This window comes from Engraulis encrasicolus, chromosome 14, assembly GCF_034702125.1.
Source record: "Engraulis encrasicolus isolate BLACKSEA-1 chromosome 14, IST_EnEncr_1.0, whole genome shotgun sequence".
NCBI lineage: Eukaryota > Metazoa > Chordata > Actinopteri > Clupeiformes > Engraulidae > Engraulis > Engraulis encrasicolus.
In genome coordinates this window covers 44,713,291-44,735,730 of record NC_085870.1, presented here as the reverse complement: position 1 = coordinate 44,735,730, position 22,440 = coordinate 44,713,291, and the positions used below count along the sequence as shown (strand labels likewise).

Below are 22,440 nucleotides of genomic sequence, written 5' to 3'. Positions count from 1 at the left end.
CATTTTGAAAATCACTGTACACTTATTTACAGTGTTGTTTGTATTCAGTAACTGTCGCAATCTCAGTTTTCAGCCACTTTTAGTATATGTTTCACACTAAAAGTTTGCAGTCAGTCAAAGTTTCTCACAATGAAAGCAGCACTCTGCCTCTGTGTGAAAAGTACAGTAGTTTAAGTTATTTTCTACCTTTAAACTTGTCCTTGGGCCAAGTTAAGTACACAAAATATGCCTTAGCAGACCAGGAAAAATCATGTAGGCCTACCTACACATCCCTAATTTGTTTTCATATGATGAAGAACCTCTGAGATTGGTAGCCTTTTATTTATTATGACCTAATTACTTTAACCTGACCCATGCCAGATGAACATACGTAGTACAGTACTGTCAAGTGCCACATTTATTTATTTTGTCAATTTATCAGATATTTCAACATGGTAGTCCCATTGAGTATGTTGTCTCTTTTCCACATGCCGTTCTACTCTCTGAAAATCCGACTTGACAAGTCTGATTGTTTGATTAGTCCAATTTTTTCTCTCCCCTGAAGTCCTTCCCATAAGATTGTCTGGTGCGATCACAGATGGACATCTCTGTCATGAATTACCCCACAGATAAAAAAATGAATGGTGAGTCAGGCACCCAGTGCATATCCTGGTTGAACCCATAGTTAATACACTCCTCAATGTTGTATGATCTAGAGCAGCGGTTCCCAAACTTTTTTCCTTGCGCACCCCCTTGTACATTTCAATGTGGTTCGCGCACCCCCTGAGCGAATACTTTGGTATGCTGATGGCCACGCAAGCATGGATTCACTGCGCATTCACTGCACATTATGCATATTCATTTTGGGGAATCCTCTTTTCCAATAGTCTAGGAGTTGAACTACACTTCAGATGGACCCTTCCAGCATACAAGTCTAAATACAATAAAAAAATGACTTAATGTTCATCAATGCTGGATAAAAACTCACATATCCACCATTTCTCTATTCAGCTCACGCACCCCCTTATGCCAGTCCGCGCACCCCCAGGGGTGCACGCACCCCAGTTTGGGAAACCCTGATCTAGAGTTTGGTATTATTGCAAAGACTTTGTCCTTAGATTTCATTCAGCCCATCGTTGGAAGTTTTACTTCTTAGTTCAAATGTGAATAGTGAACAGTGACCCCTGTGGTTGGCCCTGGTACTGGTCTGGCCTATGGGCTAAACAGGATGAAAGGCACTCCTGAATACAGTATGCCCAGGGCCGGATCAATGCACAGGCTAAATATGGCTGCTGCATAGGGGCCCCCACCTGCCAGGGGGGGCCTGATTGGCCAATAGTAGAGTAGAGTAGAGTAGTTTATTTGTCACATACAAAGCCATAACCAAGGTTACAGCTTGTAGTGAAATGACAGTTCTGGTAAAACTCCACATCGTGCAGAAATCATTAGATTAAATGTCAACATAACACATATTAAAGAAATAAGTAGTATAGAAAATGTCCATGGTGTCAGATTGTTCATAGATTTGTCGATCGAGGCGAGAGTTGGACGCATCGCTTTACAAAGCAGACAGCTGTGCGGTGTCCGAGGCTCCTGGGTGGATATGGTGCTAGATGAGACGGAGACTACATCGCGGGTGGCAGAACTGCAGGCTATCACCCCACGCTATACACGGTGATGGTCTCCACATTCATCTGGTGTCCGCGGACCTCTTGTAGACAGTAGTGCGAGGCTTGTCGGGATGATGTTCTTTCTCTGCCGGGCCGGTTGGTATGCGGTATTGGCTATGCGCATTCTGATCTACATGGAGTTCCGTTGCGCTGCGGTGATCCGACAACATCGATTTCGATTTAAGGTCAACAAAAATGCAGACGGCAATAAATAGCACTAAAAAGTGCTGTCTAGAAACACATCGTCTTATCTGTCCAAAATGTAGACTTCATATGGACTAAGTAGGTTTGAAGAGATGAAAAATTGCACGGTTTTGACGGAGTTACCAGAGAGGCAGCCAAACAATGCGGCGCCATGGCCAATAGTGAACAATTGCAGAATTGTGACAAGATGTGACGTATCTGTTGTGTTCAGGACAGTTGGTAGACATGTTATACTCAATTCCTAGCTCATGACACTGTCTATTTAAATTTGTTGTGAAATTAGTCTTCTGTGGGGGCCCACAGCATAAAGCATAAATGCAATTTCGTTGTGTGCAGTGTGCAGTGAACACTTGTGTGCTGTGGAGTGCTGTGTCACAATGACAATGGGAGTTGGAGTTTCCCAGTTGGGCTTTCACTTCACTTAAATCTTTCATTGTACAGTAATAGCCTGATGACAGCCATGGGATCAAAAAGAAGGGAAGACAAAATCTTGTAAGCTTTGTAGGTTTTCTATCATTTGTTTTAATCATCATCATTTCCAGTCGTATTACAGCTTTAACATGCAGTTTACAATAGTTTTTCTTGGCTATCTACACAAATGCTATTCTGGGCTTCTACCTTGAATGAAAAGGCACACTAAATTATATTAAAATGCGGGTCGGTCGGGTCCCAAAGTGTCATAGCACCATAGCGCCTTTGTACTCTGAGCAGAGTGTCAAAAACCACACAACATGTACATACCCGCCTATGAAAAAATACAGTACTAGACTGCTGCCCACATGGCAACCTGCATATAACCACAGTAATGAGGTTCAAGTTCTTACAGGCAGGGCTCTAAATTAACTTTCAGTTCGGCTGGTACAAAAGACCAAGTTACTAGCCACTTTGACACATTAGTCAGTGTGTGTTTGGCTAGATTAACATCCACTAGCCATTTTGGCTGGTGTGAAAAAAGTTAATTTAGGGCCCTGCTTGCAGGTGCCCTTGTACTCCTAGTCAGAAGGTACTCCTAGTCACTCACATCCTCCTAGCCATTTGACAATACTATACAGATGACATAATCAAACATGGAATGTTGTAGATTATTAATCCCCCCCCCCAAAGTCTTGACTAATATGCATAACCTGGTCATGGGATGCCACTGGCTGATTCTGTGTTGTGTGTTGTTTCACTTGCACAGTCCAGGCTCAGTTTCGAACCAATATCCTTGCAGAAACATCAGTATGACTGGCAAGTGTGCTACCAAGTGAGCCAACAGCTGCTCTTTTAGCTGGCTCAGTAGCGCTGGTGTTTGAAGGGATATACTGCTCAGCTATGCTGAGAGTTGTACTAGCCAGCATTGCAACAGAATTTGTTTTATAGGACAAAGACAGATTGCGTGTTATTGCAGTATATGTTAATAGATCATAGATTCACATTCATAGATTCTAACTTAAGTTACAACTTATGACCGGCATGTCTGTGGGTTTGCACTGGATTGTTCTGCTTCATACGCCAGTGCTTCCCATACATTGAGGAATATGGCGCACCGCCATAAAGTTTAAAATAGGCCGCCATAGTTTCCGAAAATGTAAAAAAAATAATTATATATATATATATAGGGATGCACCGATGCCACTTTTTTGAAAACCGATACAAGTACGAGTAAGATTACATTAATGTGTGTACTTGCCGATACCGAGTACCGATACCGATACCTTTTACCACCAAAATACAATGAAAATAAATGCATGGCCTTGTTTTTTTCCACCTGTGATATTTTTATTGTCCATTTCCATGTAGATTTAAATGTTAGTAAATGTATGTGGTGGCACTTTTTTCCATGCTGATTTCAAGTCCACAGAACATGACAAGATTTTGCATTGTTTTGAGTAATATTAGTACTCATAGCTGGTATCGGCAAGTGCTTGACGAGTACGAGTACGAGTATAATGAGCAGTATCGGTATCGGTGCATCCCTATATATATATATATATTTTAAACAACCATTTCACCGATTTCCTTCGTATTTTCCTCCTGGAGTAAATACATCCCACAGAGAAAACCATGAGTGCTTGAAAGACAGAAGGATCAAAAGCCTGGTCAAGTTGTTTTAGTTAACTTGGGTTTGGGAGCAATACAAAACCTTCAGAGAAGGGACAGTTGGGATGAGTTTACTGACACTCCCCAGGCTTTGTTTTACAGTTGTATGATAATGAGTTAGGCGACAGGCCTTCATGGAAACAACTGTGGAGACATAGGGCTGCATATAGAAATGAATGTGTAATGAATGTGAATAAACGTAGACATAAATGTGAAACATCTTGTTCAGCCCTTTTGCTGGGAGGAATTTTTAAAAACTGGCCCTATGACCAGCACCCCTCATGTGGAATGTGTGAGGGGAAAAAGGCCCAATCCTACTCTCTTAGACCCTTTTTGTCTGTGCGTTAATAATGAAATGGTGTCAAGAAATTTCACAGTGCTCCTGAATTCTTATCTGTGCTCCTATTTTTTCATGATTTTTTTCATTGCATAGACTCCTGCATTAGGGACGAATGAAAGTGTGTTGTAAAGAGAAATTATTCACTCTACTGTATTTTTTAAATATAAATGACAATGTACTACTATCCATGTCATGGCCAGCTAACGTGTGTGTGTGTGTGTGTGTGTGTGGGTGTGTGTGTGTGTGTGTGTGTGTGTGTGTGTGTGTGTGTGTGTGTGTGTGTGTGTGTGTGTGTGTGTGCGTGTGTGCGTGTGAGTGTGTGTGCGTGTGAGTGTTTGTGCGTGTGAGTGTGAGTGTGAGTGTGAGTGTGTGTGCGTGTGAGTGAGTGTGTGTGTGTGTTTGCACATGCGCACGCTTTTATTACGTAGTGTTTGAAATGTCCAAATATTGTCCCAAAAGTTAGACAACATCAACCAACGCAACACTAACTTTTTTGGATGTCAAGCTTATTTGGACTATTTTAAGACGTTTCAAACAATATGCAAACACACACCATGCCCCCAGTTAAGCTAGCTGGCCAGGATCTTGGAAATGGCTGAAAAAAAAACAAAAAAAAACATTGTACTGACAAGTCAAGGGTAGTGCATACAGTATAACTTCATGTTGCAATTAGATGAAATTTCCTTTTTTATGTGGCACACTGTACATGAAACAGCATAGTGTAAGGATATTGGAATGGCATACAGTGCTGAAACAGCCATGAAAGTAAGAATTGACATAGCTATTGACTTAGACATACTATAGACAACAATAACTAGATGGGTCTTGAATCATAATGACTACAACCGCAAGCATACAGTTGCAGTAAGTAACACATCACCAAGATGTTAGTTTATTAGCCCAAGGATTTTGGCACGGCCTACTGTACACTGCTTGTAACAGCCACGAGAGTAAGAAACAAAGTTGACTTAACTGTTGACTTAAACATAGTATATAGACGACAATCACTGGATGGGTCTTGAATCATGACTACAACCACAAGCATACACTTGCAGTAACACACCTCCACCGAGGACGTGTCTGTGAGCAACAGTGTTGTACAAAGGACATGGTTTCATGGAACAGTACAGGTCGTGATACACAAGCAAAGATTCTGGGAAATTATACTATAGGATGACATTTCAACTGCTATAGCCTAACTATAACACTTTCATCAAGAGAACAGATCAGCAGATCAGACAGTCATGGCAAACATGTTATTACCCACCAACATTGTTGTATCATCGCCTTAAGTCCCTCATCCTCCTCCATGACTGAGGTACCCTGAGCATGGTACCGTCCTGCCGCACTGCTCCCTTTCGGGGCTATTGGGGGCTGCCCCCTTACATGGGTGAGGCATAAATGCAATTTTGTTGGGTGCAGTCTGCAGTGTTCACTTGTGTGCTGTGTCAATGATAATGGGAGGTGGAGTTTCCCAGTTGGGCTTTCCCAGTTGGATGTGAGGCAGGGCAGAGTTCCTAAAGGGCACCCCAGACAAGGACCCTATAGCTCCTTTTTTGCATTTGTCTGGGTAGGTGTTAAGGTCAAGTATGTTTTATCTTAACTTTTATACAGTAGTACTTTGAATGCTTTGAGCTTGGTAATGGGATTCTTTCTGTGTTTTTTTTTTTCAATTCCATTTTCAGTCATCCCAGTGCTGTTCACTGATGTACTTAAAATAAGGCCCCTATAGCTCCTTTTTGTGTTTGTGTGGGTAGGTGTTAAGGTCATGTAGGCCTATGTGTAACGGAGGCTAACTAGCACAGAGTTGGCGTGGAACGTCGGTAAACCTCCCTCCGATAGCCTCATACAGTCTTGTGCCGTTGGGCCTAGAGACTAGTCTTGGCCCAGCGCTATTGTACTGTGTCTCCCATTGCCGGACCGTTGTAGTTGACGAGGATGCAGGTTCGATCCCCAAGGGGGGTGAACAGGTGCAAGATGACCTCCGTCACATATGTTTTATCTTAACTTTTACAGTACTTTGAGTGTTTTAGCTGGGTAATGGGATTCTGTCTATTTGAGATTTTTTTCAATGCCAATTTCAGCCATCTCAGTCCTGTTCACTGATGCCTAAACAAAAATGTGCTCAGGAAACCCAAGGCTTTGACAGATATCAGTAAGTAAGACTGCAGTCACCACAGGTACACCTGGTCTAGGATCAGTCCCTTTACTGAAGACTAGAGGGTAAACAGGAATGACCACTTTAAGTGAATAAAACAGTTTAGGTCAACCTACCTGTAGTCCTACAGACAATCTACCTGCTAAAAACACCTGTCGTGTGCAGAGGGCACCTCAGTTATTCACACAGGCTACACTGAAAACGACACATCGAAAGCGTCCACGCCTGCAAACACACAGACACCTCACTGAAGCTCAGTGACATCTTGCACTGGAGCACATGCACAGGACAGGAGACTCTGGAGCATGCTCAGAGAGAGAGACCAAAAAAAAAAAAAACATGGCACCTTTTCGTCTCCTGCCTTAGCATGGAAGCAAGTCAAATTTTCTGAGATCTCAACTGGGTCAACAAACAAAAAGCAATTAAGTGGGCCAGCCTCCTTTAGGGAGTATGTAATTAGAGAGCAGTGTGGACAGCTCTGTTCTAAATAGGCGCTAAAAGCCTCATCCATCATCCCCACGGCAACCGCTCGGGCGCTCTCTCTCCCCCGTCACGTGACGCGCACTCGCACACATGATGCTCCATCCAGCGCCAGGCAAACTGGCGAAAGGATGAGGCGGTAGGCCGGGCCTGGCGTGGAGGATGCGGCCTGCCGATTGGCTCGCAGGAAGCCTATTGTTTGCGAGTCAGAGCAGAGGTCAGACAGTCAGTGAGTATGACCTCCCAGCGACCTTGCGTTCCCTTTGTTACCTTTTTGAGGCAGTTGTGCATATGTTTTCTGGGTCTTCTTCTGGCTGTTTCAGCTGCCTGTCGCTGTCGTTGTACCTCCTTGACTTTCAGAAATGCTGCCGTTGACGTTGGCGGGTGTATTGCACAAGGTGCCATTATCATCTAGCCACACAAAGGTTAGAAATGAGGAGATAAGACATTGAGATGATGAGCTTTTGTATTGACGACGGAGAAGTTCTACACTACAACGTTCATGCAAGGACACTCTTCTGTGGGTTGGGGGGGGGGGGGGGGGTGTAGGGTTTTGGGGTCGAATTAAAAATGCACCCACAAGCGAGTGGGCCTCTTGGAGAAAACCTGTTTGCAGTTCACCCTTTGGGTGTCTTTTGATAGCCCGGGGTCATCTGGAGGTGCCAGAACAAAGCACAAAGGCGCGCAGCAGCATCCTTGAACTGTGTCACCACATGCCCCCAACCCTCCGGTTCTATGCATAGGCTACACACACAGACAGCGTTCACTGCAAAATTCAACCACTACCAACCGTGACCAGCACTACACGCCCTAAAACACCCATCCCCCTTCCTCCAGATCGGCCCCTCATCACCTCGTCCATATGGTTTGGAAACTGTTACTATGGCAATCACGCCAAGGGCAGTGCCAGGCAGGCAATTCGGGGTGACTTTGACTCTGTGCATGCTACCACACTGGGTATCTGAGTGTGGGGGTGAGGGTTTGGGGTTGGGGGTGGCTAGATTGGGTAAAGGGTTGGGGGTTGGCATTGGCGGGGCACCTAAGGTTGGGTAATGTAAACAGTAAAAATCCAGAGCTCGGGCTGGGAATAGCTGAGCTATTCACTTAAAACTGCACTGTGTAGGATAGTGGCAAGAGTAGGTATGGCATGCTGCTCATTGAAACTGTGTCGCTTATTGCCAAATTTGATCTTTTCGCAGATGTTTACTAAATAAACTAATATTTACAAGTGTAACCAAAATACATTACAATTTGCAGCTAAAAATGTCTATATCTGGAAATTCAAAATGGCGGGCGGATGTAGAGAAAATCCACCTTTTCATGTAGAAAAAGAATGCTTAGAAAATTTTAATTAATGTTAAAAAAGACAACATTTGTGAAGGTGCAGCATGTAATCTGGAAATAAACTACTAAAAACATTACATGGTTTAACAACAGATGTGTCAAAAATAAAAGTAAAGTAATGTGGTAAGTACAACACTGGCACGTCATAGCTGTTACACCAGTTAGTCCATACCTAATAATGTGGTAAATTGTTACTGAAAAACACTGAAAACGTTACCAGAACCACACAAATTTGATCCAGCCAGCACAGAGGATCATAGGACAAGTAGGCCTACACAAGTGTACTGGTTACTCAGATAAGTTACCTGTGCTTTTTACTTACTATTGACATTGCTGCTTAACACTTAACTCATCAGTAAGGATGTGTATTGAAATACTGTACTTTAAGTTCCACTAGCATAGCTAAAAAAAACAAAAAAAAATATATATAAAAATAAATAAATAAACACATAAAAATACATATATTGTTGTATGGTGTAGGCCTGTAATAAATATTTTGTGCTGCGAGCTGAAACTTATTGTGAATTAGATAAAGCTAATTGTGAAAAGATAACACAAAGCTACCTAGAAGAGATAAAAGAAGGAAGAATCACAGCACATCAGCTTTTTCATTGAGCAATGTGTTTGATGGTGCAGGCCTACTTCCTCAGGCGTCCTAAGTAGAGAGTTTGAATAAAGGGCCGTCCCCACCATGGAGTAGCAGGACAAGGGAAATACTTTTACAAGAAATACATGGGCCACAAGATGATTAATAATTGAATTATTGAACGCAATACACTTCATAAATGATTATTTACCCAAATGTGTTCTGCAACACACCCATCAGCGATTGTTAGTATGTAGGCTGCCTCTCATATACATAAAATATTAGATATAAACTCAAGGGGGGGCTGGCTGCTGTCCGCAGAGACTGATTGGTAAAGCATAGTACAGCAGCTAATTAAAGTGATGCAGAGAGTTTGGCACCTGCTTACCTTTTTAGCTTTCATATAGCAGATGTTTATGTGCTATATAAAAGCTACGTAATGCAGGAGGTAAATATATTTCACATCATCATTCCTCCTTTGTGGACTGACAGGGGTGGACAGAGCCGCACTGTGCAACCTGAACCCATTGAAATGTCTTGAGGGACATCACAAGTGGCAATAATGGCCAGCAATCTCCATCTAATGGATTCATAGGTTAAATGTCTTCCCTCAGACACTAGTTTAATATCAAGGACAGGTGTTTCCTTTTTTCCTTTTTTTGGTGATATCTATTAGAGGTAAATCCTTTTCTGTCGTGACAGCAGGGACAGTTTGGTTACACTCGTGAACAATTCACATCTCACTGGCAGGAGTCACTTCACTGTTTATTGGTCATATGACAATAAAAAAGTTCAGAAATGATTGCCTGTTGGAAGGATGGACAGAATGAAGAGCATTCAGCCAATTGGCCACTGATGACAGTGAGGAAATCCACTAGCAAATCAAGTTTGACCATGCCTGGACTACCTGCTGTAACCTTTGTGCAGTTTGTTTACTTTGGCGCGGAAAGCTCTTCTGTTAGTTGGGCTCATAGTGGATGTGCACAATGTATCACTGCATAGGTCAGGGAAGACTGAGCTGACATTTCGGCTAACATTCAGACAAATTGATCTTAAAAGGCAGTTTATGTAAACTCTATGTATGAGTGAGTAACAGTGTATTGTATTCTGCATGAATTGTTGACATGGCTAACTATGGGGGGGAAAAGTAAATAAATTCAGTGTTAGCCTCGAGATTACTTGATGAATTATTGTAGGTTAAGGAACAATGAATTTTGTAGCTACATGGTTCACTTTTTCCAACAATGAGTGTGTCTCAGATTTTTTTCTTTTTACTTGCTAGTCTCCTGAACAATATAGTGAAAGCACATCTTTTTTTGTTCAAAAAAGAAAGGTTTAATATCCCCCCCAGGATTATGAATAGGTCATATTGCCATATTTTGCATTTCTGTTTTCAACATGCATTCTGCGTACAACTTTTCACCATTGTCTGGATGAACGGTGAATTTGTTCTCATGTCTTAAAAAGATGCTATTTTCTCTGTGATATAAGTTGCCAAAATATACTGTGGGCACGGGTCTTTATCCATTGGAATGCTGCACCTTTGGTTTTGTTGCTCAGTCCAAGTAAGTTCACTGTTAGTAGTGCACATTCGGTGTAGGACGTCCTGCATCAGGCACTCAACAACTCAATCTGGCTGTCCTATTTTTAGGCACTCCAATGTCCCCTTCTCTTCGCAGGGCGGCTCCGTGGCGCAATGGATAGCGCATTGGACTTCTATGAAATTACTGGTGAAGTGATTCAAAGGTTGTGGGTTCGAGTCCCACCGGAGTCGAGTTTTGACGTTGAGGGTGAGACAGTGCTACATATGGCATGAAGAGAACAAGAAAGTCAAATACATTTCTATGTAGCCGGGGCTTGTTCGCATTCCATACGCATTGTGTTAACGCCGGACAGTGTGTCGGTAACTTGTGGTCTTTCCACCGAAAACCCTGCACGGTTACGCACAGCTGCGGAAAACGGTGCTGTCTGAGTCTGACCGTTGAACTCCAGCTGAGTTAAACACAAGTCTTGCAAAATGTCATGGTTTTATGTCACATTGGCAATGTGGAAAATAACATGTTGAGCTGTGCCGTTTACGGAAAGTTTGTCGCGTCTGGGCACCAAAAGAACATATGAGATATTTAACAAGTTTATGAACTAGGTGGTGCGATTTTGGAAGAATAGCTTTCTATTCGTAGTCAGGATTATATGACAAACATAACTATAACCCCACGATCGAGAGTAAAAGGGGTCCAGGGGTAAAGTTATCTGTCGATTCTGGGATTCTGGTAAGCCCTGCGTGCTCGTGCCAGTCTCTATGCCTGACTGCGTGACGTGACCGTGCGCGCACGACTGTTATTTTGGTCAGAGGACCTTTGTAAAGGGGAGAGGAACAGTTGTTTTCTCACATTCACGAGCCAAGGACAAACCACACCATGGGAATCACTGCTGTAGCTATACGAATGCCGTTAGAAGAACCATTGTGCACTGTTGCATAAAGATGTATTTGGACATAATAATTTTGTGATGTACACTAAACTAGAGGGACTAATTGTTGGCACTAAATCATGTAATAGGATGGTAGTAGGATACAGATCAATAGGCCTACGTTATTATAAATTAATTGTTTGCACGGTGGTCATCAGATCAGACATTATATTTTTTTGTTGGTCAGATTGAAAAGTTTTGCAGGCAGAGAAGGAGGCATGAACTCATTTGGGAAAGTAAGGATGCAAGCCTTAATGAACTACTTGGGCCTAGGACGCAGGTGTACTGTGTTGTTAAAAACTATTAATTGTGTGCTTAATTGAAGTCCATCCCCTTGCTGAGGTAGCCTACATTACAACCTCTGTTATCAATAAAAGTAGGTTTTTGTATTTTGTGGTTTGAAAATTGAATGTTGGCAAGTTTTGCCTTTTCGTTTTTTATTTGTCTAATATCTAAAATTGATTAGGCCATTCTATTCACTTATAAAATGGTCATTAGCATGTAGATGGGGAGCAGGGGCGATTACAAGTCCTTATCCAGCAGTTAGGCAATAAGCACAAACTGATATTATGGACGTGGCATTTTGTTCAATCAAATTATAGAGCCATTACCCGATTAGATATTTGAACGATGTTTGTTACCCCATGAAGGTGGCAGCTATTACTGCCCCTGCGCCTTCATAGCAATGTAGTGAACAGAGACAACTGCCTGAACCGCATGGCTGAAAGGGTGGTGGCGGCGGGGTGTGTGACGGTGGCGACGGGGGTATTTTGTCACGTCAAAGGCCTTTGTGTACAAAACCTAGTGAGCCCAAACTTCCTTTGGTGTCATTTCACGCGAACTATACGGAAGAAATTGTCTGAAAATCGTGCATGCATCTGGGCAAGGCCCGTGTGCTAAAATGGAGCTTAAAAATAAATTGTTCGTGCTCACCCCACCGCTAATGATTTTAAAACCAACACTGAGGAATGAGGTTTATCTATCTCTCTTCCATTAATGTGTTCTTTGTTGGAGGCTAGCGAGCCATCTACAAATGTGCGGTCTACCGCACTGACCCCCTTGCGATGCGCACGGTGGTCTAAACTCGAGGGACGTACTGGCGTGGTGAATTTGTCATGTGAGCCGGCAATATTTCAACTCGCAGCAGGGTGAAGACTTACAGCATCAGCCTCCGTTCGATTCAGCTGACACTGGCAACATGGATGTCATTGTATAGTGCGCCAAGTAAACAGCCGTTTTAACCTCTTCAGATCTCGGTATTGTATTGCAAGCGTAGGTTACAGACACAAAACGCGCACACAAAAACTTTCATTCTCACTGAATTAGTGCAAGGGAGTCGGTTTTAATGCCACGACAATACTCTGATATTAAGATCTGTCCATTTAGGGCGAAAGCTTACACACAAGGGAATCGTTCCCCCTGAAGATGATTGAATTAAAATGACTGATATTCACAAGTTTATTGAGTGTCCTTCTAAAGCGATAAATAAAAACTGCATAGATGCGATCAATGGTCCTAATGTTGCGGGGTTGTCACAATTCTTCTTCCCCTGGCTTTGCATCGATTATGCTTGAGCCGGACCAAGAATGAGCCTGTAAAGAGCCGAGTGCTCTGGTACCAGATGTGATGTGCTCACTGAAGAACAGTGTGTACATGACAATAAGAAATTATTATTATTATTGTTGTTAATTTATTATTGTTATTCATATTATTATTGTTGTTATTAATATTAGGCCGGTTAGTAGTAGTAGTAGTAGCAATATTACTTAAATACATGTTACTCTAACATCATTTTACTGTTAATGGATGTCTTTATAGGCTTATAGCTGGACAAATAGTCGCCCATTGAAAAAAAGTAAGTTAGCCTCCAGCGATTTGTAATAGGCCAGCGTGAACGCAACATTTCAATGCACAGCAGCAAACACCAACTATAGTAAAGAGACTATTACCTCCCTCACTTGTCTGGTGAGGGTGGTGAAAGTGGGGATGCGCCTCAAAACTTTCCAAAAGTGTACGCAAATGAATGTCGACCCAGGGCTCGAGCCCTGCGCATGACCCGGTCAGTATTGTCCCGAGGCAAGTCAGGGGTCAAAAGGTTAAAGTTGAACTGGAGAGCAAGCAAGATACTCAGGACAGTGTTACTGGACGTCTTGGCCCTTCCAAGAAAATTAGGCCTACATTTTCACTTTTAGCCATAAATATTGTGAGAAGACATACCTTGAACCTTTAGGCTGATGAGTGTTGAGCGCTTATAAATTATAGGCGTGTAACGGCCTATCCAATTCACATAGGATTAGAGTACACGCCACGGTCTAGCCTACCTTCAGTGTTGACATATAGAAAATACCAAAATCGGAAATTTGGTCAGTTAAAATTATTTATGAAATGTAGCCTTACAACGGAGACGCCACATTTGGCAAGTGGGTGGGCTTTTTATGTTTCGTCTGTAGGAAGTAACCTATAGCTTAGTCTAAGAACTTGCTATTCAAACAGATTGCAGTCAAACATTCCATAGGCCTGAGTGAAATTATAGCCTATAAACATGATGCACAGACTAATTTCTATGATTTGGGAGACGAATGTATTAAATAATTTGTTCTAACAGTTGCAAACGAGACTGGCTAGGTAAGTGTCATCAGAAGATCCTTTCAGTTACGACGTGCTTTGGAAATGCAGAGCCTTCTTTAAAAAGCTCCATCCTGATTAAGACCAAACAGTTACAGTGTTTAACTAATTTTATAAAACTAAACTAAACTAAACTGTTTAACTAATTTTATAAAATGTGGTTATTCCATCCTTTTACATTCATTGGGACAACTAACAATCTATGCCTATCTTAAATATGCATATCTTTACTGGTAAGAGTTGAAGTGCCAGAAATGAAAGTAGGAATTGTGTCTTCGCTTTATCACAACTGCCATGACATATGAGTCGTCGGTAAAAACTATTCCATATAGGCCAAGTGCTTGTAGGAGTTGTTTTTATGCCCTGTCTTTTGTAGGCAGGCGCCACGCTCCTCCACCTGATCTTTCGAGTCGGCGTGTCCCCAACAATGCCATCGCCGTCGAAATTAGACTACTCGTAGGTAATTCAGGCCCTTGTTGTGTTGAGACAGAAAGTTGGGTCTTTTAGCAAGATTTGCGTTTGTTTTGATACACGTGAAATGGTCTCTTAAACGCATGTTCGATTTCACAAAACTTGAACATACAGGAAAATCCGTCTCTGATTTGGATGTATCGACAAACTTCTCACAGAGTTGATAAATTTGACTCCTTTTTGAATTTTGATAAAGGCCTGCATTCCCAACATGTTGGCTTTCATATTAAAATGTAATTTCCCTTTTCGATAAGGCCGCTAAACTTCTCCCTGAAAAGTGGCGGAAGAGATGGCAGAGGGCAGGGTGTTTTTGGGTATGTTCGGCGTGACAGAATATTATGGTCTTTAAACATTCCATAGCAATCGCGTTTTCTTTATGACGATGCCAGGCCATTGTTGATTTTACAACATTCTGCTGGTCAGTGTTCTGAAATCAGGACTTCTCTTCACAGGATGCGGGATAGCGGGCAGCATCCGGGATTCACCTGTTCTCCCATTTTTGTTTTGAGAGGGCAAAGAGGCCCAGAGGAGCGGTTGCAGCTAAAGTTTGATGGAGAGGCAAAGGTGGGGTAAAGAGAAAGGAAGAAGTGATGACTGCCTCTCGCATCTCTCGGAAGGCTTAAGGTAGGCCTACATGATCCTGACCTGTGATTAATGATGTGGAGGTGTGGGCCGCCCGAGTCCGCCTTTCTTTCTCCCCCCATCCTTTCTTTTAAGCTTTTATATTTCTGAAACCGCTCCACTGTTGCTATACATGGCGCTGTTGTATCTCATGTAGGGCCTAATGTAGCCACAGCTCTCGTTGAAATAATACAAAATGAAGTATAAAAGACACGTTGCCGAAGATGGATAATGGGCCAGCCAGTCGACCAGCGACACTCTGTTTTAAAAGCATGTTGCGTCCCAGAGAGGCCAGGCGTTTTATTAGTTTATTCCTCCCCTCAAAACCAATCCTGAAAATGCTGGACATTCATCACCGGGTGCTCTATTTTTAAGATGTTGCTGCTCTGATGCAACAGTAAACTCAATCCCTAATAGTGCACTTGAATGATTCCCTTTTCGGACATCACTGCCATGGACGTGAATCCACTGGTTCTATTTTAAAATGCTTTGCAAGAGCGAGGTATTCCCATAAAATCTACCTATCTCTGCAGTCATACACACTCCGAGCGCACTTGGGAATGCGCGTAAAAACGCGCGTGTTGTGGTGTCCACAGGTTGTTACATGTAATGATTATAAACGTATAATGACAAACAGACTTGATATGGACAAGACATAACTTAATGTAGGCTAAACCTAAACAATACCAGAAAAAAATGTCCATAATGAAGTAAGACCGCAAAACTGCCTGTTGCCTCCGTCAGTCAAATGCTGTGTTCGCACGACAGAGTTCTGTTGGAACTGTCCCGCCAATTATAATTGATCACTGCTTCTGATCACTTGCCATCCGGAACCTGTCACCTCAGCTCCGCCTCGGATACACACTGTCAAGTTTTCGTATCAGCAACTTTTGATGGCTTGACTAATGTCTGTGGTAATTGGGGGGAAAGTTTTGACGACGTGGAAACCGTGGAATTATTAAGCGGGATTAAGTTTACTCCCTCAAGACTCCTTCGCTGGACTCAGCGTTATCGTACAGTATGCCACCGTCTCCTTCATTTCCCCAAAATTCAGGTGACACTGCAGCAGTGTCCGAGTGGAGAGTGAGAAATAGACTACGCTGTATTCGCGCAGTTACCTTAGTCCTTCGACCCGGATAATACATAATTATGAAACGTTCTTTATGAAATGTTCGAGCTAAGTGTAATTGTTTTTCCTGAATTTAAGATAAAACGGTTATGAAAGAGACATACACGAATTTACAGAAAGCTTCCTTGCATTGAGGATGAACCACCCATTGAGAATATAGAATCTCATTTTATCTATGGTTTCGAAAAGTTATGACAAACGCCGTCATTCAATAGTCAGTCGTCGTCAAATCACTCGTTGGTGAGGACGTCCCACTCGTTCATGTACCTTTACTGTACAACGCACAAAGAAAGCAACTCCTCAACCTTTTACACACAAGCTTTCAAGTTACATTAGCCCATCTCAAAGTTAATGTCACATTAGGTCTGTTGTGGTATAAGCTGAACAGTCAAATATTGTGTAAAGACCACATTTTACCAAAGTAAAATAAATAATAACACCTTCATTTCTGAACACTGAAGTAGTTTTCTTTTATTTTACCAAATGAGAAATGAATGCAGCAGTCATGACTTTCACTGCCAATTTCAGATTTTTACAGACCCTTCCACAAAAGTTATACAAACTTTAGTTAACCAGTGCCATATGTAGTAGTTATGAATGTAACTGGCCTCTGCAGAAAAAAAGAGTATGGACTGCTCAATGTCCACTCACTTGCTATCACAACATATCAACACAGAAAAGTATTTCAGTCAAAATACGTACCGTACCAAGCCTGCGTATCTGGACTGTGTTCTCCTCTGATCTGATGCTAGAAGATTCTGTGTTAGTAATGATGTGGCAGTGTTGGCTCAAAGAAGTGAGAACAGGGTGCCATTTTAACATAGTCATTTGGGGCCCTCAGTCCACCCCCGACACACACACACACACACACACACACACACACACACACACACACACACACACACACACACACACACACACACACACACACACACACACACACACACACATATACAAGCACACAAAACAGGCACCAGTGTCAGTGCAGATTGACCTCAGCGTGACACAGAGAAAGTGAGATCACAACAATCATTGAGTTCAAAGGTCATGACCGTTGCCATTGACAGCAGTGTGGGGACAAATATATCAATAGTCATCTATATAATTTCATGTTTTTGTTAGCCATTTCCACGCCGAAGAGGTAGGTGGTGAAATACCCAGTGAAAGACTGCATTTTCAAGCCGAGCTAGAGAAAAAAAGATTTCTATATTCATTTGTAAATATCTGTTTCATAAATATTACCAACAATAAGTACAATATAATTATTTTGAATATCTGCCAAATTGCTCTGATAATTTAGTTTTCCAGGGTGTTTAAAACGAGAGCTGCGAGTTAAATGAGTTCGATATGTGACAGGGGCTGTTTTGTATTTTGTCCGAGTTTACCCGAACAACACGGCATGAAAGGAACACTGACAGGGTCTCCAATATCCAATTGCACATTGATACCTGTGATTGATGGCCATATTTTGTGCAATTCTGAGATATGTTTCCCCAAGGATGGTGAGCTAGAGCAACTACAGAGTTCAGCTCAATTTTTCAAAAAGAAGGTGGGTAAAAATTGATCTGGTATAAACCACCATGGTACGGCTTCGCCTCACACCCTCTCCTCTGACCAAAACCATCAGTTTACCAGCGCCGTGCTGGTGGTCATTTGTTCTCCTCTTTGTAACAGTACATTCATCGTCATATTCTCACAATTTACCCCTTTAACGAGGTAGAATGTCTGCGCGACTCTTGAAGAAATTCAAGCCGGGGCGAGTTGAGAAGTTTATGTTGGCTGCGGCGGAGACAGCCCAAAGGAAGTGCGTCCTTTAATTAAGCCGGAAATTAATGGCGTATATAAAGATGTGATGTACAAAATGCACATAATCATGCTCGAATTTGTAAATAGTATTTGTGCATTTGCAGACCTATTATTGTCGACGTCGTTATTGTTGCATTTATTGGCCTCATCGGCCGCAACTGTCATCCTCTTCCTCGCCGGCAGAACATCATCAGCACCATCATCTGATGTGGTCTGTTTGCATCTCTAGTCTTGGGGCTATTTAGAAGAAAGATTTGATGTACATTTCCAAATGATCTGCGATACTTGCCATACATCGGTATAAAGATCAGCCGTACACCGAAACGCATGCACACAAACATCCTGCGGTACACACATCTTTACACCCCCCCCCCCCCACACACACACACACACACACACACTCACAAACACATACACTCAGGACACACACAGACAGACACACACTCTGAGGACACACAAGCGTACGCACGCACGTACACACACACACACACACACACACACGTCGGCGGTCCCAGCTGGGAGTGGTAATGGGACTCTACAGGCTGCGATCAATGGCTGGCTCCTCACATCTGCATAATAAGCATATCCGTCTGCGTGACAGCTTCGCGGGGTCGTTCAGGGTTCAGCTGCCTCCCCTCTCTCTCTTTCTCTCTCTCTCCCTCTCGCTCTCCCTGCGCCTCCCCGCCGCACCTCCCACTCTCTCTCTCCTCCCTCCCTCACGCCTCCCCGCGCCCACTGCTGCACAGATAAATCTCCCTGGCCGCGACGCGCCTCTGTTTACGCGCTGAATATTAATTCACTCTCCGGCAGCAGCCGCCACCGCCGCTGCTGCTACTGCTGCCGCCCGCCGCCTGCCGCCGTCGATGCCTGCCTGGGTGCCTCCGCTTTGCCTGAGCACACAGGAGTGCAGGCACGCACGCACGCACGGTCCCACACAGGCACACACACACACACACACACACACACACACACACACACACACACACACACACACACACACACACACACACACACACACACACACACACACACACACACACACACACACAGCTAAATGTATACACAACCTTGTCTCTGGCTGTTGCATGCACAAGTTGTATACATCCACGGCTATGCACACACTCGGAGAATGAAGAAGAGTCAAGAACATAACACAAGACATTGCCTATGTCTGTTGCACATACAAATGTATATTAAGCGTGCATATCTATACCCACATTTTGAAAAACACAAAAAGTCAGGAACACGATATGAGACCAAGACCAGGAGTCGAGATGCACAATTAGCCTATGTGTGCACTTTAGGCGCACAACTGTATGCTACCTTTTTATATTCAGGTATACGTACCGGTACGTGGATGCATACAGCCCTGTAGGCATCGATGGATATACGTACGTGGGCACATGCGCAGCCTTATACACGCTGTTAGGACAAAAGGGCAAAGTGACTATACAGGCATGTTTAGACTGTATGGCATACATGTACCAACTCTCTCTCTCTCACTATCTCACGTGCACGGGCTCTCTCTCTCTCTCTCGCTCTCTCTCACTCTCTCTCTCTCTCTCTCTCTCTCTCTCTCTCTCTCTCTCTCTCTCTCTCTCTCTCTCTCTCTCTCTTTCTCTTTCTCTTTCTCACACACACACACAGCAAATGTACAAACATACTAGAGCACAAACCCTGCCCGTTGGTTCACCAGTGTCCGAGTGTGGAGACTCATGATGCTGGATTGACCATCACTTACACCTGCACTGGAGGCGCCATGGGGGAGGTCTGTCTGTGTGTGTGTGTGTGTGTAGGAGGTGGGGGTGGGGGGGGTGTTGTCATACTGGTGGTGGAGGGGACATCAGGGGCTTGCTGGTGCAATGGGTCGTGGGGTGGTGGTGGTGGTGGTGATAATTGGGGACTGCTGCAGTCTGGCGAAAATGTGTCCTCCCTCGTCCTTCCCTGATCCTGATGTGCGATTACCCCGCTGCTGCATCACCTCTCTCTGCAGCACATCCGTGTGTGTGTGTGTGTGTGTGTGTGTGTGTGTGTGTGTGTGTGTGTGTGTGTGTGTGTGTGTGTGTGTGTGTGTGTGTGTGTGTGTGTGTGTGTGTAAAAGAGAGAGGGAGAGAGAGACAGAGAGAGACTGAGAAAGAGAGAGAGAGATTGGTTGTCTCTTGAATGTGCACAGCGTGATTGTATCTCTCTGCTTTCTTTGTATACCACATGATCTGTGCTGTGCTTCTATGTGTGATCCAATGTGTTATTTGTGTGCCTGTGTGTGCATCCTCCCTCTCTCTCTCTCTGTCATGTCTGCGGTGTGTGTCTGCGTCTGTGTGAAGGAGTGGATGAGTGGCTGTGTGTGTGTGTTTGCTTGTGTCTACATGTGCACATTCTGCATGTGTGTATTTTTATATGTTTGTATACAAGAGAGGGAGAGGGAGAGAGAGAGGAGGGTAGAGAGAGACTTCCTCTGCAGTAATTGATTTATCATGAAATATGCATTCCAATCCAGCAGCACAGTGAAGTGAAGATTACTTTTAATGAGTATTATTGATGCGACTGCTGCCTTCATTTCCGATTTGCTAGTCAGATGCCACGCCATTATTATTCACTGTGAAATGCTGTTGCCTTTTCACACGCGGGGTGTGTGCATGTGTGTGTGTGTAGAACATTTCAAAGCCAGAAAATCAAGTGTTTGCGTTCTCCCCTTCTCAGTCTAACTACATGATTAATGCAACCTTCCGCGATCATGGAGTGAAAAAAAAAAGTCTAGAAAAATGTTTGCGCATTTGTACCGTTTTCACAGTTTGTATACCCGCTCATCTATTCTTTTGCCTCGGTCTCAAATGGGGGGTGTGCTGTGTGATCTTCCCACCGTCAGACGTTGTATTAGTCACAGTTACCACACGAGCGATATTTATTTGCCTTCAAATTGTGACCTCTGCTTGGAGCTCCATTCCTCCCTGTCTATGCTTTCGTCTTCTTCTCTTTCTCAAGGCTCTGACGGACTGGAGGCAGTCTGCCGTGACAGACGGACAGCTCCCTGAAGGGGAGGGAAGGAGGGGGGAAAAAAGGGGGGAAAAATTGGAATCGCTGGTCTATGTGTTTTGTCAACATGTTGGCTGTCTGTCTAAAAGTGGCCTTGAGTTCAGGTTTCACTTTCAAGGACCTGGCAACTCGAGGCAGGGGGTCAAGATGGGTCAGGCGTCACCAGAGGGGACTATAACTCGCTCTGCCTGCCATGGGTCCCTTGTTCGCACGTGTGCTCATCTGCATCGCCTGAACATCGCCTCACTCGTTTGTTTCACCATGCTGCTGCTGCTTGCTTTGTGTGTGTGTGTGTGTGTGTGTGCGCGCGCGTGTGTGTGTGCATGCTCAAGTCGAATGTGAGTTCATGCACACGTGTTTGTGTGCATATTCCAGTGCTTGACACTAACTTTTTTGCTTATCAGCCATTTTGGCTAGTGGTTTTCCTGACTCACTAGCCATTGGGCCTTTTTCTTAACCATCATAACTGCTGTAATAGGCTCTAATAATGTAATATAGGTTTATATTATAATATATATTATATTATATTATATTATATAGGGCCTAATAACAAGAATTGTTATTAACTGGTCCATGCATGCAGATGAACTGATCTGAGGAATGGCATTTGCTTTATCCTATATTGACCAGAAACGCCAAGCACAAAGTTGTGCAAGGGCACAAATGTGAGGCTTAGGCTACTTAGGAGCAAAAAAAAAAAATTGTCTTTGATCTGGAGCGCGCTTTCATTAGGCCTAGTTTTTCTCTGTGGAGGTTGCCGTCTTGATGTGCAAAGTAGATAGCGCAAAGACATTGCCAAGTTCGCCTGTCCTCGGTCATGGATGTGGAACCACACCTCTTCTGGAATATTTTCTTATAAAAGTATACACTAGAAAGCACACACAGATGTTGTTAACTGCAGAAGGAGCCACGACTTCCTTTCATTCCGTTTAATAGTGAGTTTAAAATACAAACGGTCGCGGGCACCTGCGAAAAGACATGCAATGGGACATGCTTTTGTGCAGTCTAGAAGGCTACTGCGTATTGTTTAAGCCAGGTTTGACAGTCGGGAGAAACAGTACAAGAAACATGGAGGAATATTAAGACTAACAAAGGAAAACAACCCGAAGGCCCTCCGAGAGGCGGGGTGGAAGAAGGGCCAAACCAGACGGACACTATGGCAACGACCGGAACGGACCGAGACAGCGATTGTAGGATTATGAGAAGATGCAGGTGTGGATGGGAAAAGGTGACCACCTTCAGAGGGTTAAGGATTCACCAGGGAAGGAGGAAGTGTGAGGAGGGGGCCCGGAAGCAACATTGCGCTGCAGCTGCGGGTCAGACAAAAGGAACCCAGTGCCAGGTCGCAAACCACAGAGCAGAGGGATCCAACGTTGCAGAGGGAATGCAGGTCGCAGAGGATGGAGGGACCTTGGTGAACCCTGAGTCATACAAAGGTGGCAC

General features: G+C 43.6%; 1 long non-coding RNA gene and 1 other non-coding gene across 2 annotated transcripts in view; both read left to right on the top strand.

The window, feature by feature from the left end:
- The first annotated feature begins 10,525 nt into the window (after nt 1-10,525).
- Nucleotides 10,526-10,617, top strand: trnar-ucu (transfer RNA arginine (anticodon UCU)). Its single transcript is given in 2 exon segments — nt 10,526-10,562; nt 10,582-10,617. It is a non-coding gene; the product is annotated as a tRNA-Arg (tRNA).
- Nucleotides 10,561-22,440, top strand: part of LOC134462706 (uncharacterized) — a 107,508-nt gene continuing 95,628 nt past the window's right edge. The window contains exons 1-2 of the long non-coding RNA XR_010037563.1: nt 10,561-10,633; nt 14,861-15,032. This is a non-coding gene — a long non-coding RNA (uncharacterized LOC134462706). The remainder of the gene's footprint in view (nt 10,634-14,860; nt 15,033-22,440) is intronic.